Source organism: Paroedura picta, chromosome 1 (assembly GCF_049243985.1).
Source record: "Paroedura picta isolate Pp20150507F chromosome 1, Ppicta_v3.0, whole genome shotgun sequence".
Lineage (NCBI taxonomy): Eukaryota > Metazoa > Chordata > Lepidosauria > Squamata > Gekkonidae > Paroedura > Paroedura picta.
Genome location: NC_135369.1, coordinates 172,158,431 through 172,185,851, shown reverse-complemented (window position 1 = coordinate 172,185,851; position 27,421 = coordinate 172,158,431). Strand labels below are relative to the sequence as shown.

Sequence of the window (27,421 nt, the reverse complement as noted above, 5' to 3'; positions counted from 1 at the left end):
TCTCCAAGACCCTAGCACTCTTCTGCATCCACTCCATCTGCAGCAACACCAAATATAGACATGCTCTTTTGGAGAGGTATGTCCAAAACCAGCTAAAACCTCAACTTAATTGGCCATATTTATCCACCAACATCACCTCATTTTCTGGATAAAGCTTCATTTTGCTGGTACTCTTCAGCACATTACCTTTTCAGGACATCTGAATTGGGATGGAAAAGCTGGGCACCATCCATTCACTATAAATGTCCCAATGATTTTTCCCAGCAAGTTTTCACACAAACATTTCCAACATTTCAGCTGGGACACAGATGGAGTATCAAATGCCTACTATTAAAACAGTGACCTCTCTGGTTTACAGGAATATCACTTAACCTTTTCACTTGTTTCCGTAGTCCATGAGACAATAAAACCAGAAGTCCCATTATGGATATGGATCTAACTAATGTAATTTCTACCACTGCTGTTATACCCCTCAACTATGAAAGTATTTTCTTCCCCACCAGTTATACAGAAAACATTTGTAATGATAAACCCCAGCAAATCATTATGACCCTCACAGTCTCTGAAGAGAAAAGGAAACAAAAGGAAAAAAAACAACGAGAATTAAAACTGGTCAAAAATGATCTTTATTGAAAGATTGGGAAGCAGACAGCTAGGGCAAGTGCCTAAAGAAATAACAATAAGTAAACTAAAGGTTCTGGATGCAATGCACTGACTACATCCAACATTCTCACTTGATTCCAACCGCTTCAAATGACAGAAGTCATGCTGAGACTAATGTATTACATAAAACTTTATTGGCCAATACCACTTTGGATCATTTGGGATTTGGGTGGATGTGGGAAACTGCTCTTAAGATGCTAAAAGACTCTGATTAACACTGCAAATTCCTCTTCTTTTTTTGTTAGAGAGTTTATTGGATCCGTTGAAAAAATTATTTTGATCTAGGTATCTTGAATATAATGATGGTTAGATCAAATGCAGCTCGCATGTTACAGTACTGCCCACATGCTGAAATAAAATATTACATTACATTATTCATCATTATAATGAATCTGATTTATTCTAAGAAAGGGTCATTTAATTAGGCTATTTAATTATAAGTTACTTGCTTCTTACCTGGACCCCGTCCCAAAGAAAAAAGGTCTGGAGAAAATCATCTCACTTTGGGGTGGAAGACACACGCCATGTTGTGATGACTGGGTTGCATGACTTTTGTTTAAAGTGTAATTTAGAATAAATGTTGTTAATATTAATGGTCCTACTGGACTCCTGGACTTGCTTTAACAGACTGGAAAGCATTATTTGGTCTTCCATTCTGAACCTCTCTGCAAAGTAGCTTTTATGAGCAATACTGTTACTACATGGTGGTAATTCTCTGTATACTCTGTTAGCCAAGTCCTTTTTCTTCATTTCTATTTCCTTCCTTCCTTTCTGCTCACCTTACCTTTTCCCTCATTATGCTTGGGGACAGGATAAGACAGGATAGGGTGAGTAAGAAAGAAGGAGGTTCTTGTGGGATTTTCACAGTTTAAAGTCTTTTGGGAAACGGGAATAAAATTTAAGTTGGAAACAAAACAGGTAAACTCCAAGCAAAATGATATTGCCAAAATCCATAAATCCATACTACACCCACCCTCCAAACTCCCCCACCGCCCAAAACAACACATTATCAGTTCGGTTTCTTGCAACTTTAAAAAAAAGGTAAATTCAAGAAATACAGATTCAGACTGGTAGTTTTAGAACACAGCATGAAGCTGGAATTATTTCAGAAAGAGCTGAAAAAGGTAAAGGAGGGGCCAGCTTAGAATATATGAGGGAATAAAGCATCAGTGTTTCCAGAAAGCTTGGGATTTTTTAATTGGTGGGGAGAGGGGGAAGAAAAGGCCTACAGGCAAAGTCTAGCACATCAATTGTTAATGCTGTACATTCTTAACACAGAGATCTGACAAAACAGGGAATTTTCCCCCATCCCCACCACCACTTCGAAATAGCAGTCTAAAAGCACCCACTGAAGTCAGCTAAAGCCATTTTACTGAAGAGGGATTTTGTTGGTTAACCCACAAATACTTCTGGAGATAATTTAGGGCCTCTGAATTATTAAACAGGAAACCTCTGGAGTACAGAAAATTGCCAAGATTTCCAGAAATTAAGGAGCTAATCAACTCCACGCTTTCATCACCATCTTGATTGTCCCCATGGGATGGGGGTGGGGGGACGACAGAAGAATAAAGCTATATAAAGATTTACGGGGGGGGGGGAGGTTGTTTCAAAAAAGCTTCACTTGGAAATGACTTCCTCTTACAAATTTGAAAGCACAATTATCAGTCACTGACACTGCACTTCAACCTGTCACAGTCAATCAGCTTCTTATTTAAACTGCTTATTTATCACCTTTTAAAACATAAATATGTAGCAAGAAAGCCACTTAATAATAATGAAAACAAAGGACCTTAGTTAAAAGGTATTTATGACAAAAACAAAATCAGCGTGGCACTAAAAGATATTTGGGGGTGGGGGAAGGGACTCGGAAATTTCATTATTTCAAGTGAGATTCAAGCAAATCACGGAAACTTACAAAGAAAGGAAAGTAGTTATTTATAATATATTAAAAGGTAAAGGTAAAGGTATCCCCTGTGCAAGCACCGAGTCATGTCTGACCCTTGGGGTGACGCCCTCTAGCGTTTTCATGGCAGACTCAATACGGGGTGGTTTGCCAGTGCCTTCCCCAGTCATTACCGTTTTACCCCCCCCCCCCCCCAGCAAGCTGGGTGCTCATTTTACCGACCTCGGAAGGATGGAAGGCTGAGTCAACCTTGAGCCGGCTGCTGGGATTGAACTCCCAGCCTCATGGGCAGAGCAGCTTTCAGACTATGTGTCTGCTGCCTTACCACTCTGCGCCACAAGAGGCTCATATATATTAGAAGCACGCTAAAGGGGTGGGGGAGAGAGAGACAGTAGTCTGAAATGACAATGAACTGCTATCATCTCCACAGTAATTTGCAAAAAAAATTAGAGAATCGAACACAAAAATAACTTTAAGAAATAGAACTACTCTTTAACCAAAGATTATCTTCACCTCTACACATTTTACCCATTACCCATTACTATGAAAGTACAGCCTGGCTGACACTTAACTGCTCTAATCTCCACAGTAATTTAAAAAAAAATAGCATCTTTCTCCTCTGTGGTAGTCACACATACAAAAATAACTTTAAAAAATAGAACTATTCTTTAACCAAAGATTCTCTTCACCTCCACACATTTTACCCATTACTATGAGAGTACAGCCAGGCTGTTCGGCTTACTGCTGTATCTTAAGGACGCTGAGGAAACAAGGCCCACTGAAATAAATGGGGCTTATTTCAAAGAGCTTTATTTCAATGGAATACTTTTAGGATTAGGCGGCCATAGAGATGCTCTCAGAACGCTCATCCATTGAGAAGTAGTGGGTTCGGAGGAAGCCAGGATGCAGCATTATCTCTCATTAGCAGACCCATTATGCAGGCATTATAGCTACCTAGACAGAAGAAAGCCGGCAAAGAGCCACCCAAAGCATGAGCAAGGATTCAAAGTTTGTGTTGGCGAAGGAAAGGGACGGAGAACGAGACGGTCGCCATCCCACGGCCTTTTGTTCTCCGCAAAATTCACCTAAGAACTTAAGCTTATCCAAAGACAACAGACACAGGAAGACAAAGCAGGAGTCCTGTGGCACCTGTGGACCTAACCATATCCATTCCAGCATAATTTTTTTGTGAATCACAGCTCACTCCGGACACATGGAGTACACAGCTCTAAGAACTAGGTGATTACATTGAAGGCTGCAAACAACAGAAAGAAGGTGAGGTGATAACAAAGAGAGGCCAGTTCAAAACAAGATCCAGCCAGAAGAGTCTTCAATCTCCTCAGGGTGGGTGAAGGCTGTTTCCAGCCACTGACAGATACCCTTAAGAAAGTTCATGCTGTTAGTCTCTGAAGTGGCAGCGGACTTCAGTTTTATTTTGCTGCCACAGACCAACACCCACTGCAGAAAGAAGCTGTATTGCTCCTGATTTAGAGTCCAATAGCACCTTTAAGACCAACAAAGGTTTATTCAAAGTGTGAGCTCTCGAGTGCATGTACTCTTCCTCAGACTCAAAGGACTGTTTAGCTGCTTTAGCAAAGAATGATCATATGGCATCATATGGCTTAATTTGCATATCTGCATGCACTCGAAAGCTTGAATAAATCTTTGTTGGTCTTAAAGGTGCTATTAGACTCTAAGCCAGTTTGGTGTAGTGGGAGTGCGGACTTCTAATCCAGCATGCCGGGTTAGATTCTGCGCTCCCCCACATGCAACCAGTTGGGTGACTTGGGCTCGCCACGGAACTGATAAAAAAACTGTTCTGACCGAGCAGTAATATCAGGGCTCACTCAGCCTCACCCACCCCACAGGGTGTCTGTTGTGGGGAGAGGAAAGGGAAGGCGACTGTAAGCCGCTTTGAGCCTCCTTCGGGTAGGGAAAAGCAGCATATAAGAACAACTCTTCCTCTTCCTCCTCCTCTTCTTCTATTTTTGCTGTGCTACTTCTGACCAACATGGCTACCCACTTGAATTGCTTCTGATTTGACAAATTGATCCCAGTCCACTCCTAGAAATATCATTACTGGGTTGGCCTTTCCCCCCCCCCTTCCAATTGCTATTGAAATGGAGAGCAAGGCATGGAAATGAAACAGAGAGTAAAGTGTGGCAATAATGCCAAGGTTTCGCCACAAACTACTTACACAGGGTCAACTTCAATGTCCGGCTCTCGTGAAAAATGTCTCAACTTCATATCGCCATTACCACAATGCCCAACAGACTTCGTTCTATTCAATTTTGTGAAAATAAATCAATGTTGCTGAGATCTGAAGAGCTATACCTAACAGCAAATGTGGTGCAGTGGCTAGAGCATCAGGACTAGTATCTAAAAGACCTTGGTTGGACTTCCCTATTCTCCCATGAAGGTGACCTTGGGCCAGGCACACACATTCAGCCACACCTAACTCACAGGCTTTTTATGAGAAAAAATTGGAGGAGAGGAGCAGGATGTAAGCTACTTTGGGGAGAAAGGCTTCATATACAATGAAGTAAACAAAGTTGAATGAATGAATGGATGAATGAGAAACCCCTGTAGTGGCGTGATTGTGCAGAATATGTTTGGGAAGCATAGCTTCCCAACCCCTTTTAGCCCATCATTAGCCATTTGGGGGGCAGGCAGGGTGACATGACATGTATGATCATGTCATTCGATAAATGTTTAACAAAAAAATATAAAAAGTAATTAACTCCCAACCATTCGGGAAACCCAGGGTCATCAAGAAAACCCAGAGTTTCATGAAACCCTGGTGGAGAAAGCCTGGTACAGTGCAAATTAAGCCACAACCCAAGTTTTCACAGAACTATTCGTCTATAAACAATGACCAGCAGACTATAAAAACCTGTCTGGCAGATTCTACACAACACAAACACACGCCAGCTTGTTAAGCAGCAAGGCTCCGTGGCAGAGCAGAGAGTTTGCGTGCCAGGGATCAAACATGGGACCTTCTGCATCTCCAATGTAGCAGGTGTTTGGGAAGACCTAAGACCCTGGGGAGCTTCTGCCAGTCAGAGCAGACAATACTGACTTAGACAGCTTCATATGTTCAATACGGCTTTAACCCCTCGGCAGCTGAAAAAGAAAAGCATTTCTTTTTAAAGTTTTATTTTTTTTAGAGAACTTACAGGCCACTATTCTATTTTTTTTAAGGTCCCTAAAGAGAGAAAAAAATTCCAAAACATATTTAACACAAAGTTATATTAAGTTACAACAATAACAAAAAAGATGAAAAAACACAGCCTGGAGGGGGAAAAATTTACTACATTGTGATCTTTTCAATTATCTTAAGCTAGATAGATGACTAATTCAAACATGCCGATTTGGTCAAAACATGCCAGTATTTAGAGATCTGGACTGGATTATTGCTTGATTTTGGGCATCACTCACAACAACAGTTTAGTATGTTGAAGTCCTCAATGGCTCAGGACCAGTTATTGACTTTTCGCTTGCCTAAAAGGCAGGTGAAGAAAACACAAATCCATATGGCTCTGTTTTAAGAGATTAGGGAAATGGCAACCAGAGAGAAGGCATCTCATTTATGGAATGACCTTACCAGAGAGATCTGGGGGGAAAAGTTCCCTGTTTACTGCTTTGTTGTTGTTAGGTGCGAAGTCGTGTCCGACCCATCGCGACCCCATGGACAATGATCCTCCAGGCCTTAACTGCTTAAAAACCTTCTAAAAATAAAATCTGGAACTGACCATACATAGAAAGTTCTAACGATGTTGGCACTTGGAAAAGAAATTCCTCAGATTACCTTTGTTTAGGAGTTCTAAGGGAGGCATTACAGAATCAATCACAAATCCTCACAACTCCCATGGTTGCTGTCAAGAGATGTGCTCTAGGCTTTTCTGCTCAGAATTTAACCTTCAGGTAAACATGGGCCCAATTTGGATCAGGCCTCTAACATGCAAAGTCAAGGGATTTAACACATTCCTCTCACACTGTCCTGAAATGGCCACAGAATGTGCCAGTTTACCCCATGGGGAAAACTTATGTTTACTATGGACAATACATACATTTTCCAGCAGGGCAAACACAGTAGCTCCCAAGGCCATTTCAGGCAGACAAAATGGTGAAGGCTTTAACCATATGGTGGACATGTGACTGGGAGACAGAATGAAAGATTATGGCTGCGATCCTAAAACACTGATCTGGACTGGACAGACATAATCTGAGGTAGGACAACTGCTTGGGCCACTCTTACTGACCCCCTTCCACACATACACTTTGCCAGCAATCTGTCTGTGTACCTTTCCCTGTTCAGTCATTCCCAAGGTTACAGAAGCACACACCAGGGAAACTACGTCAACATATTCTAGGTGCAATCACCATAGAAAACACCTGAAAACGTCAACAACGTCCTTTTCCTTTGCAAACCAAATGAAGACGATACGGCTTCTAAAGCCCTACTTTTCCTTTGATAAGCCTACTCATTTTTAATTTATTAGACACGTCATAATATGAAAAGCTGCTTAAGATAAAGTCGGTGTCTACAGTATATGGTTTCACTGTATACATTCCAAACATGGGGCTACTTTGTTTGTTACAACCCAGAGATGTTACATACAGCAGTATACTGCATGGATACTGGTCTGCCCCATGGGGCATCCTCCCCACCGAACAGATGGTGGACACCATCCGCTTTGACAGAGACGTTATCACCTATGCAGAGTTAGGGTGTTGTGAAGGTGACAAGTTCAATGCTAAAAAAAGACAACAGCGTTTGCCATCTGTTCTTCAGGAAAAGGACAGAAATAATGTGTTTGGCTCCCAGGTACCTACATCCAGCACACTTGTTAATCTCATTTTAAAAGGTAAAAGCCACTTTCTATATAGAACTTGAATTTGCAAAAGCCGGGGCAACAGTGATCACCGAGCTAATTTGTAAAAAACACAGATTCCAAAGAAGAATGTCTTGTGCGCACATGCGTTTTAAACGCATTTCTCTCCAGTCTGTCTTCTCTTGGAAGCTGCAGCTACATAAGACCATAAAGAAGTATCTTGCTGGAGGACTCCACAGGGACCATGTAGTCTCATCCCTTGTAGCGTACTTCCAACAGAAGTAGCCCAGATACCTCTGGGAAGTTCTCAAGATGGGACTCATCCATGGAGCATGGCTATTGGGATAGCTATCAAGGATTCACACCCATTAACTGAGCTACCGACACAAATTCTTTCCTCTCCCCCTTCCGCCATCTAACCCAATGATTTGCATTACTCCATGCAATTCCAGTTTTGGGGGCTTCGTCTGATGGTTTTGATTGGCGAGTGGGTAACTGGCAAGGTGAAGGCACCCTGATAAACAGGGTCACAACAATGGCCTTGTGCCTTTTTTGGATGATTATAAGCAGAGAACAGGCTTCCAATATTTTTAACAGAAATGTGAATTTCAGCAGTTGAAGCAATGCTGCTACACCTGTATGGTATTTTTTTGCAGTTTTTTTGAACAAGAATTTTTGCAGTTTTCTTGAACAAGAAGATTCACAGCCTAAAATTCAGCGCAACTTTCCAAGTTAAACAGGAGACAGCTACAAGTAATTAGAAAATACATAATACATACACAGCATGTTAATGAATTAGACAAAAGGTCTATCTTGTTTATGTGTCTGTCTTCTCCTGGGTTACCTTGAGCCAATCACAGTATTTCAGTCTAGGCCTACCTTACAAAATTGTTGTGAACATAAAACAGGAATGAAACATGTATGCTGCTCTCAGCATCTTGGAGGAAGGCCATGATAAAGCTAAAAATGATAGCTCTGTTGACCCTTACATTTGGTTGTTCCAAAAAGAAAAAAACAGAACAACATACATGCATGCTTGAAAAATTAATGGCTGGATACATGCTGGAGTGTTTATACATAGGACTTGGGTCTGAAAGAGTTGAAAACCAAGGTACAACAACATGAATAATTAAGTGTGCAATATTTAAGCAGAGGCCTCATTAATATTTTCCAAATCTCCTGTTCAGCCCAAATCCACTGCATAACCTCCACAGAACTCCCTGTGGAATGTAGAGGAGAAATACTGATATTCCTGTTAGCAGTTAATTATCTAAACTTTGACTGTCCCCTAGGCAATGAGATTTTCTGATGCTAAGCTACTGTAGTCATTTTACAGGTGCCAGGTACACTATAAAAGCAAAAAATAAAATTTAACTGGGCTTGCTACCAGTTCCCCCCATCACCACCCCTTAGCATATAAAACACATGCTTTACATTAGAAAACATTTCCTTTTATCTATGGAAGAAGAGAAATGGGATAAGTAAGATCTGATGACAGGGAAAGAGCCAATGCCTCCCCCCCCCGCACCCCAAAGCCAATATTCAGGTGTGCACAGCTCCAAAATGCAATTCTGTCTTTTACACATTTTCAGAAGAACACCTTTGTCTCCTTCCCACATATACCATCCCTTCTCTTCCATAAAATAATGGCTCTGACAGTCATCAGCTATAACTTCTCCTTTTGGCTTTGGCTCACGGAAAGATAAGACTGCAGTGCTCTGACTGCCAACCAGAAATTTAATCATAAAACTGCATGTTTAAAAAGGCAAGAAATGTACTAGGAAATTGACTAACTTTGGGAGGATTTGATAAATATTAAGGCCTACCTTCCTAAGATTATCTAGCACCAACAGAATTCCATTTCCTTCAGATTTAATTCCAGAATTCATTTGGGGCAGTGCTTATATATCAGACGAAGCCCCCAAAACTGGAATTATTAATAGTTCCTAACAGACTTTAAAAAGCAGCCAATATGGCTACAGCCTTGCATGGAATTATCAACCATGCAAGCAATGAGCACTCAGTTTTGGGAAACTTCAGTCCTATGTTCCCCCCATTCGCAAAGAAGGACAATGTTGGATGTGATTTAAAATTAACCTGTTTTTCTATACAAAAACAGAACCATTCACTCTAAAACCTGCTATCCAGAAAACCAAAACAAGGAAAACAGAGTCTAGTAGCACCTTTAAGGCCAACAAAATGTATTCAAGACATGAGTTTTCGAGTGCCTGCAGTCTTCCTCAGACTAAATGAACAACCATCATTAATGTGGAGATATAAGGCAAAAGCAAAGAGTGCATGCACCCAAAAGCTCACATCTTGAATAAATCTTTGTTGGTCTTAAAGGTGCTATTGGACTCTTATTTTTGTTGTGCTACTTCAGACCCACAGGCTACCCACAAGAACCAAAACAAGGAGTTTAACATTTCAATTCAAGGAGTTAACATGCTTACTACTGGCCAAAAAACACCCAGAAAAACACCTGAGCACCTTGCCTTATCAACAGCAACCATGTCAAAAGAGTTAACCCTTTAGTCTTTTGGTTGTGTGTCAAGTGATGTCAAGTTGCAGTCAACGTATGGCTACCCCAGTGAGAAACATGTTACCTGCTTAGTTTCCATGACCTAAGAAGAAGAAGAGTTGGTTCTTATATGCCGCTTTTCCCTACCCGAAGGAGGCTCAAAGCGGCTTACAGTCGCCTTCCCTTTCCTCTCCCCACAACAGACACCCTGTGGGGTGGGTGAGGCTGAGAGAGCGCTGATATCTCTGCTCGGTCAGAATAGTTTTATCAGTGCCGTGACGAGCCCAAGGTCATCCAGCTGGCTGCATGTGGGGAAGTGCAGAATCGAACCCGGCATGCCAGATTAGAAGTCCGGACTCCTAACCACTACACCAAACTGGCTCTCTAATAAGAGGAAGAGGAGGAAAAGTTGGTTCTTATATCCCGCTTTTCTTTACCAGAAGGAATCTCAAAGCAGCTTAAAATCACTTTCCCTTCCTCTCCCTACAACAAGCACCCTATGAGGTAGGTGGGGCAAAATCAAAAGCATTATCATTTTCTTCCAAACATTTGTGTTTGCCTTTTCATTTACTCTTATTTTCTATGCAGTGGTTCTCAACCTGGGAGTCGGGACTACTTTGGGGATCAAACGACCTTTTCACAGGAGTTGGAGCAGGGCAAGCAGCTTGACCAGGGGAGCAGCATCCACACGACAGCCTCGCGGGGTAGATCAAGATAGAGCATTCATCTGTCTGGAGCAGTGGAAAAGAGCGATACAGGCATAGTGGGACAAGAGGCAGAACTGAACTGAAACCCCTCCAGAAAAAAACTAATTTCTGTGAAAGCACTTGCATAGTTTTATGGTTGGGCGTCACCACAACAGGAGGAACTGGATTAGAGGGTCATGGCATTAGGAAGGTTGAGAACAAGTGTTCTATAGCCCATAACAGGCTCAGAGATCTCAGCCTTCCAAAGCAATATCAGACAGATAATATATTTTTGCATATTTCAGTGATGGCTGAAATTGCTGTTCCCTACTTGGGCAACCCCAGGTCTTCAAGACACTCTAGCATTCTGACTATTTAGTGACATTAGAAGCCACCAAGCAAATATTTAGCCTTTAAAATGGATGACATGAGTGACATGCACAAAGAGACAAAAGGAAGTCTCCGTAAGCGATTACAGTTGATCCTAACCACAAAGGCAGGCTTAAAAAGTTAAGTATGTTAAGATGTAGTTTGATCACTGCCCTGAAAAATAATTTGTTTTCGAGGAGATGATCATGCATCCCAAACTCTTTTGTAACACTCCAAAAATAAGTGCCTATCTTAACTTTCTTTCCAGAAAACGGGAAGCAGAGCATCACGCCTGATACATTTTAATAACATTTCAAATTTAAAACGTCCCCCTACATCCACACACTGTATGCAATGTTCCCTTCTTCTCATGCACTGCCCTCCCCCAGCAAAGATACTGCTAGAGACTAGGCAGAAACCAGTGAAAGGAAGAGCAGTCAGTCCTCAATGTTTTAGGAAGCATGACTTGAATACATGTTTAATGCTTCCAAGATTAATGGCAAACATTAATCAGATTACATTACTTCTAAAATGCTCCTTTAAAAAATGTTAAACAGCTTTGCAAGCACCTAGATTTTCCAAAGCAAAATGAGGGGGAGGAGGAGAACAGCGACACAGTGAGGTAGGTGGGGCTAAGAGCTCTGACAGGGCTGCTCTGGGAGAACAGTACTAACAGGACTATGACTAGCCCAAGGCCACCCAGCAAGCTGCATGTGGAGGGATGGGGAATCAAACCCGGCTCGCCAGATTACGTGCCATAACTCTTAACCACGACACCAGGGAGATCCAAAATTATTTCCCACCCCTCAATCAATTCAACTATACAACATAGAAAAGTCAAGAGTTTATTTGCCATCTCAGGTTAAAAATGGAAGCTCATAGAATCATGGAAGGGGCCATCGAGTCCAACCCCCTGTTCAATGCAAGTTCAGTGTAAAGCATCTGTCCAGCCGCTGTTAAAGACTGCCAGTGAGGGGGAGCTCACCACCTCCCTAGGCAGCCGATTACACTGCTAAAGTACTCTGATTGCTAATCTCCCCCCAAAATATCTAGCTGGCATCATTGTACAAGTAGCCAGTAGCCAGGCACACAACAGTTGGAATCCCTGCAAGTGAGTCGGTAAGGGACGATCATAGATGCAGTTGTCAAAGAAGGTACACAGATGGGGCTCAGTGTCAAGAGTCTCACTCCACCAGCTTTTGCTAGTAGTTTCCATTTTTGCCTTAGGACCCCCCCCATTCCCCCCCCAAAAAAAAGAAAAACAGAAGGAAAAAATAAGTTTTGGTGACTGATGCTGTCCAGCCTCTGAGTGCCTCCTCTTCCAACCAGCTTGCCTGTCTGTCCAGCAGCCAGCTTTCCGTCCCCCACCCCTGACCACCCACTCCTCCTTCCACTTCCCTTCGAGGCTCAGAGGCTGTAGATCCCTCCTGCGTGAGAGCTGCCCCTGCTGGTGAGTTCCCTGCCCTGGGGCTTCCACCTGCAGCCTTTCCAGGTCCTAGGGGAGGGAGAGGCCGTCTGCAGAGTTCTTTCACACACTCCCAATCTAGCACCCGCTGTATTCCTAAATGCAACAGGCTTGGCTCCTAGTTCTGATATAAAACACATATGTAGGCAAGTATGACACAGCAACATACTTTTATTTGGGGATGTATATACAGCAGCCTTTTCAAACCTTTTGACCATGGAGGAGGCCTTGAAATTATTTTTCAGGCTCTGAGGAGGCCTGGAAGTCATGTTAGTTGGTCATGCCTCCTGACCACGCCCCCAGAAGTGACATCACCAGCCACATTAACTGGCAGGTTAGAGGAGAACTGAGTGGAGGAGAGAGGAGGCAGTTTAAGGGAGAGGAGGCATGCAGGCACATAAACCACGACAACTCACTCAGGGAGGGGGAGTAATGGAAGCAGCTAGCTCCCTAGCTTGTGGCTGAGTCCATTAAGGCAGAGGTCTCGTGGACCCCTGGCATTCACGGACCCCTGGTTGGGAATGCCTGATATAGAGTAAAAACAGCAGGAAAGTCTACAGTTATGGTATCCCTGCATTCATGCTGTTGAACAATGTTGATGAATCCTCAAAGACACAGCACCCAAGAGCACATCTCTTTGTGCAGAAGTACATCAAGAACGCCTGCAAGAGAACAGTTTATTAAACAGAACAATTATGAGCACTCGCTTTAACTTACTCAACTGGAATTTGTATGAAAAGTAGCCTTGATGCTTTGTTACCCACGAAACTACAGGAAGAACTACTTTCCCAATATTTTAAAAATAATGCAATTACTTCTATCATATTTAGCTTATATTTAAAAGATCATCTCATCCCAACTTGGCATTTCTCATTTGAGCGAGGCTGATGGAACTTCTAGCTGAGAACATTTACAGAGGGTGTGCTATTTAATATTATTTTTATGCACCAATTTTTCACCATACTGTTCTCCTTTCCCACCGCACAAGAAAAATTCAGTTACGTTTGTTTCAGCATGTGAGCATTTTAATAAGTTAATATACTGTAGCTTTGCTTTAAAAAAAATCAATTAAACCTTTGTAGAACATTCTTTTTCTTTTGATGTGCAGCATAGCTGTGCCTGTTAAGGTACAATACGATGGTATTTGAGTTTTATGCATTTTCTGTCATTAAGAAGCCAGCATGTTGAAATATTAGACTGAAAGGAAGCTTTTCGTCCAGCTTTTATACCATGCTGTGATACCAAATCCATTGGTGCAGTCACTCCCAACCCTCAAATCAAAACCTTATAACAAGATGTGAAAAGGTATATCTGGTTGAGGGGTATATCAAGAGGGGCAGGGTATAAATCTAAGAATAAATACAATAAATAAAATCAGACTGCATTCCTCACTACAAGTACCTAACCGTAAAGCTTTTAAATTATACTTTTAAGTCCAGAGTATGTTTGTTTTGAAATTTTCTAAATTATAGAATCATAGAGGTGGAAGGGACCTCATGGGTCATCTAGTCCAACCCCCTGCACTATGCAGGACACTCACACCCCAATTGCTATCTACTGTAATTTGCCACCTCTTTGCCTTCACAGCCTCCCCGTCAGATGGCTATCTAGCCTCTGTTTAAAAATGTCCAAAGAATGTCCCACCACCTCCTGAGGAAGCCTGCTCCACTGAGAAACTGATCTAACTGTCGGGAACTTGTTCCGGATGTTTAGATGGAATTTCTTTTGAATTAATTTCATCCCATTATGATGCAAATCATGTTTGTTAGAATGAACACCAATAAAAAGTCTCTTGCAAGGTTCAAATAAAATATCAATAGGTGAATGTTTAAAGACATCACAAATCTCACACGCCATACAAGTTGTATGCTTGTCAGTTAACTCGATTACTTTCATGTAATATTTTAAAATTCTTTACTCTTTATATATGAAGTTGTTGGTTTAAATACCTCCAACTCAACACATTTTCCATTTTATCACAGGTAAGCTTGTTTTCTTCACCAGTTTTTAATGCAAAATGAGCTTGCTAAGTGTTTGACAAAGGTCTGCCTTCTAGTATACATGAAGACCTAACAGAGAGAAACACTAGCAATTTTACTTGACTGGACTTCAGGTTGCTTCCCTCACTTTTTCAGGGATAACTGCAAAATTGGCATTGAATGTCCTGGAAAGGATTCATTATACACACACATTTAATCTGCAGCCTGCTGTCGCTTTGTGCCTTTGCTTTTGATTCCGATTCATTTTGCAGCGTTTATAGACTGTCCTTCTTAAAGACTTAAGGCAGACTGAAAATTGTGGTAATCAAATGTACAGTGCCCATGCAAGCATGGGCATAGTGTGATGCAGTAAGGAGAACTGGGAGAAAAGAGCACTTTTTAGTGTGCGCTCATTCACTGCTGGAATCCTACACTCAGGAATCGGCAACTGAGCAAGTTTACTGAGTACTCTAGAGCAGGGGTAGTCAACCTGTGGTCCTCCAGATGTTCATGGACTACAATTCCCATGAGCCCCTGCCAGCAATTACATTTGCTGGCAGGGGCTCATGGGAATTGTAGTCCATGAACATCTGGAGGACCACAGGTTGACTACCCCTGCTCTAGAGCCAAAGCAAAGAACCAGAGAACCATGTCTACAGAGCATCCCCCGGAAAGCTTAAGCTAGGCCCAGACCACCCTCAATTTGAGCTGTTATCAAAAATCCCTCATAAGTTGTCTTTTTAAAATAAGAATGAAAACACCCTCGCAGAATTCTGTCGGTAGCACCAGGGGAAGTGCTGCAGCCCAGTGACAAATCATCAGCTTAACATGTGGAAAGTCCCAGGTTCGAATCCCGGCACCGCCAATTAGAAAGACCAGTTGGTAGGTGATGTGGAAAATCTCTGCCGGAAATCCTTGAGAGTACCAGTCCAAATGGACAATCCTGACGTTGATGGACCGATGGTCTGATTCAGTATAAGGCAGCTTCATGTTTGCCAAACTGGATCTACAAGTTATATTTTATACCGTCTCTCCCTACGTGCAGGCTCAAGGTGGTTCGCAGCATGCATCACACAATGCGAAAGAGCTCTGCCTGAGATTCTGTCTTGACAGACAATGCTGCCTTTGATAGACCAAGGATCAGATTCAGAATAAAGTAGGTTGTGTGGGTGTGGCCAGATTTCATTCCGTGAAATACAGTCAGAGAAAGCAGATGAGAGAGCACACTCTGATGAAGAAGACATATTAAAAGAGAACCAAATTTAAGTCGAGGGGCAACTTCCAAGACCAGCAAAGTTTTATTCAAGGTATATGAAGTTCTGTGTACATACAGGTACTCACGTACCGAGTAGCAAAACTTTTCTCTTTATCTGAAAATGTTTGCATGCACGCATCTTCTTATACCTTAAATAAAACATGGGTTGGTCTTAAAGGTGCCCCTGTACTGAAACTTGGTTCTGCTGCTTCAGACCAACATGGCTACCCATCGGAATATATTTAAAAGAAGCCTACAATTCAGAAAAAATGCATTCCAAGTTTTATCAGTCATACAGTATCATAAGTGAAAGAGTTAAAATTGGGTATTTTAAAATCAGTTTATTTGTTTTCCATTCTTCAGAGCAAACCGCACAGCACTAATCTAAGCTGCCCGCTTTGCTTCAAAGATTCTGGTCTCTCTTATGTCAACTAGATCTCTTAACCATTTCCCATATAGTTAGGTGTTTCTTGAAATACATTTTCTTATAGCTCAGTGGAAGCATGGTTGGCCACAAAAACAACTAATGAATTCAGTAGCAGTAGGGAAGCTATTTACTGTCAACAAAAACTTGGAATAAACTATTTGGCAAGCCTACTGTTTTTGTCAGTAATACCTGACAGACATCAATACATGAGTTGAAGCTTGTCCGTAACGTTTTTTTTTTTTAAAGATCACTACTATAGAACACAAAACTTTAAAGATAACTGATACAAGGAATCATAGCCACAGATATGCTTTAGAATAACAGTTTACGAAAATATTTGATCCATTTGTCAGACTTGGGAAATACAATTAAAGATCAATAATTCAATTTCAGTAATTCAAGGAAATACTTCAGTGCATAAAGCCTGATCTATCACTGGTAGGCAAAATCACGAAACTCCGGCTCACTTAGTTGGGCCATATCATGTGATCCAACTCAATGGAGAAAGCAATTATGCTAGGACTGGTCAATGGAAAAAGGAAACTAGGCCGACAAAGAGTGAGGTGGTTAGATACAATCAAAATGGACACTGGCCAGAACACTGCACAACTAAAAGAAGTGGTGCAAGATCGTAAATTGTGGTGGCAGTTGTGCCATAGGATTGCCAAGAGTCCGACTCGACTGAATGGCTAACATTATCATGATCAATTCAATTTTACTGCCATTCACACAGCTGAACTACCTTAATCCAATCTCAGCTATAATCACCCAGTTACTTTTGCATCTTGACTCTTAACGAGCCTTTCCAGCCAACTAAACCTCCCCACGCTCTCTCTACCTATATGTAACAATTGAAGAAATTCTGTTTCATTGCAGCCGAAGAAGTGTTCATGCACACACAAGCTTATATCTTGAATAAAACTTTCTTGGTCTTAAAAGTGCCACTGGACTCAAACTTCGCTCTTCAAATTCTATGTTCCAAGTGCTATTTTGAACTGCTTTACTACTATCATTACAATTATTATCTGCAACAAATTCCACTTTGATTTGGAGACGGCCCAACATCTTTTATTTGGCAGTAATGAAGTTATAAATTTAGTTTTACAAGGGGTCAGAGGTCAACAGTTGCTTTCCTCGAGGGAGTTGAGGGTAGTGTTATAATTCCCTCTTCTGCAATAAAATATAAAGCTTTGAAATCTAGAAGTTCAGAATGGTAAAGAACACTTTTATTCCACACCGCATACCTCATTTTGATTTGGGAATATTCCACTACATCCCCACCCTCTCAGCTATGGCTGCAAAACTCCTCTTTAAAGAAGGAGGTAGCCAGGCATTGACACTACCTTTATCCCTGCGGAATAACTTGATGATGTACAACTGCAGGACAAGACTGAGCTTTCAATCTACACTTCATAGATGTTCAGTTATGATCCACTCATATCAGAATATTCTCTAAATACAGACGATAATAGTAGAGTTGAGAATGTCATTCCATATTCTGCAGAGTAATCAACACCCTTTGACAGCTACTATCAGATATTTAATTAAAGTCAATGGTAAGGAATTATGTGAAGGATGAAGGGGTGTGAGGAAAGCATTCTTGGAAGAAGGAATGGGAAATGGTGGATTAGTATAAAGTTTTGACTACTAACCACATAAAAGTTTCTACTTCCAAGGCTACAAAATTAGTTCCTCTGGCCAAGCAGGTTCACTAGGTCTTTTCCCTTTCACTTCTCCTTAATAAATTTATTTAGGGGTTTATATTCCTCCCCGTTTTCAAAAACTAGTGTTTTATGGTTAGGGAAAGAATCAGGAAGCAGGTACGATACACCACCAACCATGACAACTTCTTTGTGTGAACGCTTAGAAATGCCTGTGCCTATGGACACAGGAGTTTTGTTGAACTTTAAACACTAACTCATTTTTTTCTAGCTTAAATTAGCATGAGATTGTCAGACTACTTCATCCAGATTTGTTGTGTCAGTTCACTGAATCTGGCAAAGTGAGCTCAAACCTATGGACGTTTAAGTTAAAACAGAAGCTAGTTTTTAAGGTGTCATAAGAACCCTGTTTATTGTTGATAAACTTATTGACAGCAACATCTGGACTTACTGACTACAACATCTCTCTCAGGATGACTTCCCTCACATTTTCGTCAGTACTGATTTCACTGGCTAACAGAGACCCCCAGAGGCAGATGCAGTGGGAGCAAAAATGAGATCTTATGTGATGCTCAACTTGTGATGCCATTAAGTGTGGAAGTACTGAATTTCATAAAATATCGTGCTGTAACAAGATGAAACTTGAAGACAGCAAGCACAATCAAAGATATTCTGGTTAAATACCTGGACTGCTATAATCTCAAAATGGAACCATTCTCTCTCCGCTATGAGGGGTATGTCATAACTGCAAATGACACAAGAATCCTTGTTTTATTAAATTTGGAGGCTATGTTTTCAACATGCAGTGAGAATGCAGAGGCTCAGTCAAACTCTGTTAATCCAAACCTATACTTAAGAGTACGACAGCAGCTGCTAGGAAGTTGGATTTAGCTCAAACCTATCTAGTAGAAGCTAGTCAAAACTGCCTGGAGTCCTTTCTGGCTACAATTATTAAGGTTTTGTTAAAGTGGTGTTGGATGACCACAAACCTTCAGATGTATGCTCAGCAATTACTTAAATAAAAACAAAACACAAAACGAAGATTCCACAAATACTTATTTCATCCCATCCAACCTTCCATTTGGGGGCAGCGTGGTTTTGGACTCCTGCCATTCTGGCTTTTGGGCTGGGCTCAGCACATAGTGCATTTCCCTGGAAAGCTAGTCTTGCTGCTTCCAGTATTGCTGAGCATGAACTCTTGACTGATGTATCTGCAGTACTTGGCAGGTGTCCCTAAGACAGCTCAAGTGGTCCCACGGGTGGGGAGGGGCAAAGACATTTTTGTTCATGCCCCTTCAATCAGAACTTGCAGTGATCTTTGTCTCCCAGTCAAACCCACTAGGTATACCATCCTACTGGTTGAGAGAGAAATACAGAAGTAGCCTTTCATGACAGCAACACAGAATTCTAATTTACAAGTCCTTCAGTAGGGATGTTTATGGCCTGTATGGCTGGTAACCAAGTGAAGTAAACTAAGTCACATTGTGGTGAGCCAGCCTTGTGGACCATTATATCGCTTGACTTATTATGTCTGATACTTTTGGGGCACTCTCCCCCAACCCTGTTGCATTCCTTCCTGGATCTCTCATGCAGTATTAACGCATTGGTGGACACCGTGCAATCCACCTTGAGTCTCAATAAGGAAGGAAGGCTATAAAGTAAACAACCAGGAATAAAAGATCGTTCCATCTCCCTTGGACACTCTGTTTCACATCCTGGGATTCTCCCGAATCCATCACTGTCCTGGCAAATGAAATTACCTTAGCAGCCAGCAATGCTTTTCATCAGCACATCTGACAAAGACTACCACTGTTATTCTCAAGAGTCAGAACTGACTACAGGCAATTATATGCCTTAGTGCGACACTCTTTAGGCACTGCAGATTCTATATGAAACACAGCAGCCCGTCTCAGATGTGGGTTAAGTGTCCAGACCCTAATTCACCAGATTCTGTGCTGGTTTTTATTTCGCCATGTATTCAGCAGGTCCCAAATGGGTTGGTCCTTACATACCTTTTTAAAGACTGCTCCCTAAAGACAGTTCCTTACCTACTGCAACCTCTAACATCTATAGGAAGTCTTCAATAGCATCTCAGTGCTATACAGGTATAAAGGACATAGTTCCTAAGGAAGTTCTCTCAGTGATGGCCGCATAATTGTATGCACCTCCAGGACATGTTCTCAGAACATTCCATTTTTTCAACTAAAGTGTAGCTCAACACAAATGGAGTTTTAACGCTCTCTTATTAGTTTGTACCTCACAAGGTTTGGGGGATAAAATTAAAGTCTAAAATAATAATTCCAAGTGACTGAACATACTGGAAGATTGGTAAAGTTGATTTATGTAGAGCATTTGTATGCTGCCTTCCCAAGCGTTAAAAATATTTAAACAAAATTAGGGCTATTCAACCCACACAGGTCAGTTTCCATTCACAGACTTTCTCTCTTCCTGTCTTGCAGTTCAGATGCCCAGTTATGCAATACTTATTATGCTTCCTGATCTGATGAAATATGCTACTCAACGCATTCCTTGACATATTTAGTAAGACATGTGGGGGGCAGTGTTCAATAAAATGTTTATTAAATCAAATGACAATGCTGTGATTAATTCCAACCAACAGGATGTTTCCTAGATTTCTATAGGATTATATTCTATATTGATATCGAATTAAAATCGACTTACGAGACACAACCCTAAACAAGATTTATCTATCCAAACGGCAGTTCTTCCCTGACATACCACACAAGGATATTTTAGTCTTTTAAATTAAATTCAAGAAAATCTTAAAGACAGAATTTTAGGAGCCCGGTCCTGTGTCTAGGATTCGGTTGTAAACTACACATCTGGAAATAAACTCTCCTTGGGAAACTTTAAGCATTTTGCCTATGTTAGGAATAACAAGGAAGAGTATATTCATCCAGTAAGGAACAGCTGTTCCTTAATTTCCAGTTTCCTTTAGGAACATTATTTACAAAACAAATAATAATAATATAATAATAATAAAGTGAAGAAGGAAAATAAGCTATGGCTGAACAGCAGATGATCAAACACATTCCAAGGGGAGGGATGGGTACAAATGACAGAAGGGTACAGCACACAAGAAACAAATGTCCTAATTATGTTCCTCGGTAAAACACCGTAGATAAAATAAATAAATAAAGAGTTCGAGCTACTCCTTCACAGCTTGCAGATATTCAAGAACAGATGGTGGTGATTCTACCAAACTCTAGGCAATACAGGAACTGGATATCTTGAGCAGGTAATGAAGCACAGCTGCTGTACACATCCCTGTAGCTTGTGGCTAAAGTCACCCACAGCATCCAACCCTACAACCATCTTGGGGTGCTTTTTAATTTCATTTGCTTTCTTACTACTCATAGCAGTACATTTAATCTGCTCGTTCTTACTACTCGTAGGCTGGACAATGCGGGGTAGTATGTAGATGTTGATGAGTATTCTTTGGGGGAAAAGGCAGGACTTCGTGATCTTTTGTTTGACCCCGTTATTCTATACCATTTTCCCAGGACTGCTCTATCAACATACGGAAGGTATCGTTGGTCATTAGTTTTGTTGCAGCCTGGATTACTTTTCTTTAAAAAACAAAACAAAAATGGAATTAACTGTTCTGTATGTGCTGGACAGCTGAAGTCTGGCTACCGTTCATTAGATATATAATTAAAAGTAACAAAGAACTTGAATTCTACCCTCTTACTTTCACTGCATTTAGGTGAAAGCCAGTAACCGTTGCTCTATTTGTAGTCATGACAACCATAAAATATTCTACTCAAGCAATAATTCACATTGAACGTTTGTTCATGGGTTCTGTTTGTCAAGAGAAAGACCAAAACACCATAAACATGCTTCTGAAGCTGCAGAAGACCCATTCCCACACTGAAAACTCAAGAGTCTGGAGAACTTCCAAGTACATGGCTCCGTTCAGGTCTACCAACAAACATCTGAAGTTCTCCAGTAGTAACATATCAAGTGCTCACTTCTGCTTAAGCTACATAAATTTAGGTCCTAATCTGCATTGATTTGGCTGATGAGAAGAGTGTGTTTTTAGTTGGAAAGTTGTAAATCAATAACTATTCCTCTGCATTTACTGTATTCAACAAGGCATGACTTGAAACAGCTGTTCCAAAGAAACACCCTTGGACTTTAAAAAGATCCCATAAACACTGTCCATTTACATGCACATTTAGTTAAGGTTCATCTTACATAAGCCAGCAGTCCAACAGTACATTTTGTCAAAACTGAGAAAAACCCTTCCACAGACAGCCACAGTGAGGGGCAGGTTACACAGAGAAGAAGAATAAATGTTACAGCATCAAATTAAACCAGGTGGCCCATTGTGAATAACAGAAGTTTCAAACTGTTGAATAAAGGGTAAAATATGGTTGGACTTCATCACTTTTATAAAGAAAATGCTATTACCATTCCAGTCATAATATACCGTCATAGCCACCCGATTATTAAAAAGGGAATGATTTAGAAGAAGAGAACATGATACTGCTTCTCTCAGACAGATCACATCTATCAAGGAGAATTTAAAGTTTCAGCAAAATGTTAATTATAAGCGACAAGCCACATTGATATTTGCAATAGAAAAACCCCTTCAGATTATTTTGAGAAACCCTCCAAATTCTCTAACGAGCAATAAAAAGTTTTTAAATTGCCATCTTCGGAGGGAAAAGCATTGTTACGAGACCATAAAGCTGTAGTGATACAAAGGTTTTTAACAACAATGTTTATGAATTCCTCAATAAATTAAGGATTTCTGTTAAGTGTAGTCTGTGCTCACAACTCTGCATATCTTCCCAGTCACATTCCAAAAACAACAGACCTTAGAAGACACCTTTCCATAATACAGTTTGCAAATGGTTGTTACCTTAGAATTTCCTTAATTATTAGAATATATATATACTAGCCAACGAAGAAAGCAAACTGCTCCTAAATGCAAGAATGCATCATACTGAAGTACTACTTAAGTTCCACAACAAGAAGAGATTGGGATAAGAGGAAACAAGCAGGCTTTTTCAAAGCCACTAACCTTTCCGTCCTGCCAATGGAGATCTGCTGCCCAGTGATAAATACTGAGAAGCATGTCCAACAAAGTTCAGTAAAACTTACCCTGAAGTAAATGTGCACAGGGTTCCAGACTAAGACATTCTCAGATGTGCACACACTGCCTTCCTATTAACACTGACAATACTGTCCAAAGTCTCCATGGCACTGTGCAAAATACAGAAGCTATCTGATCTCCCACAACCTACATCAGACAGGACAGGAGGGGACGGGGAAAGAGAAGAACGGCTTGGGAATGAATAGCAGAGGCAGGCTGAAGGGAGTCAAGCCAGCAGCAGCAAGCCAAGTGCACACCTCAAAGTTGCCTGCTCAAATCCCGGTTTTAAAACAAGCCCACCGCATTTGAAAATAAAACTGAAAAGGGAAAAGAAAAAAGAAAAGACGGGTGAGCAACGGCAGAGATGCACCAGGAAAGACTTGACAGGTTTAATTCTGTGAGAGAAATATTCCTTTCAAGACAGTTTTAATTAAAGATAGCCTCTGTCTTTCTGGTGATGATGGATGTTTTTTGCAGTGGCGTGCTACCCCCCCCCAAAAAAAACCCATTTTAGAAAAAAACATCTATGAAAATCCCTCACAAACAACACATTGCATGCCCCCCCCCAAAGGCCTCCAGGAGAAAGAAAAACAGAAGCCCAAATGTCTCCTCCATTCAGACTGCAGACCCCTAAGCCTATATATACAAATATGCGTATGGGTTGAGGAGGTATCTCCCCCCCTCATACACCCACCCACCCCAAGTTGGAAGGTTTATACTGCATGGCAAAGCGACAGTGCCTGACCAGGCTAGCTGGATTGCGAGGGGGGGGGGGATGGGGTGGCTCCCTCTTTGGCAGCCCCCCCCTCCCTCTCGTTCCCTCAGCGCCCCCCGCTTGTGGTCTCGCACCTCCCCACCAGCCAGGCAGGAAGTTTTTTCCCCGGCAAGGCAGCGAGCGCAGGCGCGAGGGCTTCATTAGCCAGCCCTTCCATCCCCCGGAGGCGACTTCCCCCGAAGCCCGGGAGCGCAACAACAGAAGGCGGGCGGGCGGGCACGGGGCGCGCACAAGGTGTGTCGCGAGAAGCCGCCTCAGGACGGCGCCTCGACCCCCCGCGGCCAGGGAGGGCTCCTCTCCCGCCCAGGAAGGCGCGCGACGGAGCGCTCGCGCTCTCTCTCCTCCCCCCCCCCCCTTCCTCCATGTACATCCATCCTCACACGCGCACGGGCGGCCGTCCTCCCCGCGGGCTTCTTACCTTTCGATACCGGCTGGGGCGCGCGGCAGGGGGTGGGGAACACGCGCGAGGCTGCGTGTCCTTGGCGGGCGAGACTGCTATTGCTGCTGCTGCTGCCTCTGCCTGGCCGCCCCCTCCCTCTCACCCACCCCGGCCGCTTTCTTTTTGCCTCCCTTCTTCTTTTTTTTTTCCCCCCTCCTTCAGGCTGGCGGAGACGGAGGATGCACCGAGGCAGCGCGGAGGGGAGGAGGAGGCGACGGAGGCGGCGGCAGCGGCGGCTTATGCATTGCAGCCTCTCTTCCCTCCTCCCTTAGCGCAAAGCCCCGCACCGCCGGGGCTGCCTCGCGACTCCTCCAGGGCGGCGGAGGGGAGGACGACGAGGCGGAGGCGACGGCGCTGGTGGCGAGGCTGGCTGCGCGCGAGGAGAGACGGCGGGAGCTGCTGCTGTTGCTGCAGAGTCGCTACCATGCTCCCTTCTGGCTCCCTCCTAGTCACATACTGGCCGCTTTAGCTGGCGAGGGAGGCGGCCTCGGTGCCCGGGCGAGGGGCGGGCAAAACCAATCACGGGCGCGGGAGGGAGGGACGAGGCCGGCGAGGCGGGGACAAGCGGCCCTGGCTCCCCCTAAACCCCCCCCTCGCTCTTACCGATGTGTCAACCCAACCCAGCTGGCTTCCTCCCCGCCCCACCCCACCCCGCGGGGAGGGGTTTGCAGCGGGCAATCGGCACGCCGGAGAGAGCCGCTGGCCGGCCGGCCGGCCGGCCGCGCGGAATGGTTCGGCCCGGGCTGGCCTCTCCCGACCCCGAGACCACCGCCTCTTTTTTGTGGTGCTTTGGCTGGGCTGCTGGCCGCCCCGAGCGCCGGCTCTGCCATCCTTCGCAGCCTTGCAGGGAAGCCAGCCCGGGCAGCCTGCGCCGCGCGCGCGGGAGCCGCGGTCTCTTTCCCCGGGGAAGGCACGCGGAGACCCCACTTCGGCCAAAGTTGCGCCTGCCCAGGCAGGCAGGCCGGCCGGCAGAGAGAGAGCGGCAGGGAGGGGAAACCCGAGCAGCGGGTGCGGGAGAGCGGAGGAGAGGCGCAGCCACCTGATCCCACGGGGGTAGGCAGGCAGGCAGGCAGTTCGCTCGCTCGCTCTCCACCGCTGGCGCTCCCGCTTGCTATAGCGGCGCGGTCTGCCTTTCCCGGGGTCTTGCGAACTCGACGGCGCGCTCGCGGGGCTGCTGCTTCTGCTGCCGCTGCTCTGGCCGCGGGGCCTGAAGAGGTGCCGGCTCCTCTGTCCGCGCCGCGGGCGGCCCGACCGAGGTGTTCGGCCAGGCGTGCGATGCGAGCCGCCGCCATCCAGGAGGCGATCGCTTTGCGCCTGGCCAAGAGACGGGGCCGACATGCCAGCCTCTCTCGGGGCGACGCCGCTGCGGCCGTGCAGCCGCCGCTTGCCTTCGCCGTTTCCTTGCCGCTTTTGCTCTTGGGTCCTGCGCCGCTTAGCTCGGAAGCCGGGGCCGTGGGGGCTTACTCCCGAGTAAGTGGGCATGGTTGGGAAGGAAAGGACTTGAAAGATTTCCAGTCCCATCAGTCACAGGGAAAGGGGGGGGGGGTTTGGCCACGTTATTGCCTCCCCTCCCCATTTGTCCCATTAACCCGATTTTATATATATATATACCAGGATAATCGATAATGTCTTCCACAAGAACTTCACTATGGAGTCACAGATCTTAAAAAAAAAAAAAAATTACCTGTGGCCTGTTAGATTTGATCCCTGCCTGTGCTGGACACAGTCCAAACGCAGAAATTTAAAGGGAATCCGGTGAAATGAATTGGCTGGCCCTCTTAACTCTTGTTTGGATCGGGGCCCTTTTTAACTTCCAGCCCTTGTTAACTTCTACCCAGTGGCATGTTTGGAGGTGGGGGGGGGGATATCAATCAGTCATTTGTTCACAGCCATTGACCAATAGATACCAAAGCAGAAGGCAATTCTACAAAGGATTAAAATGCAGGTCAATCCTGAGGCATCTTTTTCAAATGGCTAAGACGGGGCCGTGGAATAAGTGCAATTTAATTGACTTCAGTAGATCTTCTCCAGTGTAAGTGGCTTGTAGATTGCAGCTGTTGATTTAAGCTTTATCAAACCATACTTTGGGGGGGTTGAATTGCCTGGTGCAGGCAGATGTGCTCGAACATGCTGAAAGTCATAATAGCAATCAGCGATGAGGAGGAGGGACAGAAGTCTGGAAATCAGCAGCTTGTACAAATGGGTAATGAAAGGAAAAGAGTGAGGTTTAAATAAAGGACAAACACTTTTTTTTGCTTGTTTGCTTCTTAATGGCTGGAAGGGAACGAGATGGCACTGGAAAGGTAATTTCTCCCTCCCCTCCCGCATTCGTAGATGTACATTGTTGTTATTGCTCTTATTACTATTTAAATTATTTTAGCTCGAACGCAGCCCTGCCGCCTGGAATGGGAAAACGTGATCCTCTTCCTGTAGACAATACGTTTGGAGTGTCTTGACATTGAACTAGTCTAGCTCCAGCCGCTGAAGTATGATGTGTGGGGATCAGAAGTTCAGAGCTGTTTGCATGTGAATTATTTAATGAACAGACACACAGAAACACTCTCCGGAGCCCCCGTGCCCTTTTTATCTTAGGCCCTTTTAGAGGGAGAGATCAGTTAAAACACTCTTTGGCCTAGCAGACTGTTACTTACCCATTGCATACACTTGACCTGGAATCCGATGAGAAATCGCAGTGGGGCTGTTGACCTGGTAAGCATCGTGGCAGTCCCTCTGTGGCATCCAAATGTTCAGAGAGTGGCTTCGAGGCAGCAGAGGACGCGGAATGAACATGGTTGGGAACCCACGTACGGTTTTATGCGGGGCTCTTCGAGAAAACAGCTTGCTTTACTGGCATTGCGAAGGCTGCCGTGCCTCCAGGACACAAGCTGTGGATTTCAGACCGTCTGCTGTGCCTTGGCATAATCCACAATTTGAACCTACAATACTTTAAAGTTACGTGCTTTCCTTCGTTTAGCTCATTTTTAGGCCCTTTCTCCAAAACGGCGCTCAAGGCAGGTTACAATGATAATCTAACCAATATACAAATTAAAATATATAAAACTATATGCTTGTGTGTGTATATATAAACTAGGAACAAAGCCTATTGCATTCAAGAATACAATGGGTGCTAGATTGGGGGTGAGGTGGAAGAACTCTGCAGATGGCCTCTCCCTCCCCCCAGGATCTGGAAGAGCTGCGGGCTGGAGGCCCCCAGGCAGGGAACTCACCGGCAGGGGCAGCTCTACTACAGCAGGGATCTGCAGCCTCTGAGCCTTGGAAGGAAGTGGAAGGAGGAGGGGGTGGTCAGGGGAGGGGGGCGGA

At 43.6% G+C, this 27,421-nt stretch overlaps 1 protein-coding gene across 1 annotated transcript in view; it reads right to left on the bottom strand.

The window, feature by feature from the left end:
* KLHL29 (kelch like family member 29) overlaps positions 1-24,548 on the bottom strand; it is a 562,720-nt gene extending 538,172 nt beyond the window's left edge. Inside the window, exon 1 of the mRNA XM_077311762.1 lies at positions 24,080-24,548. The gene's annotated coding sequence lies outside the window, so the exon portion shown is untranslated. The remainder of the gene's footprint in view (positions 1-24,079) is intronic.
* Between the last annotated feature and the right edge of the window lie 2,873 nt (positions 24,549-27,421).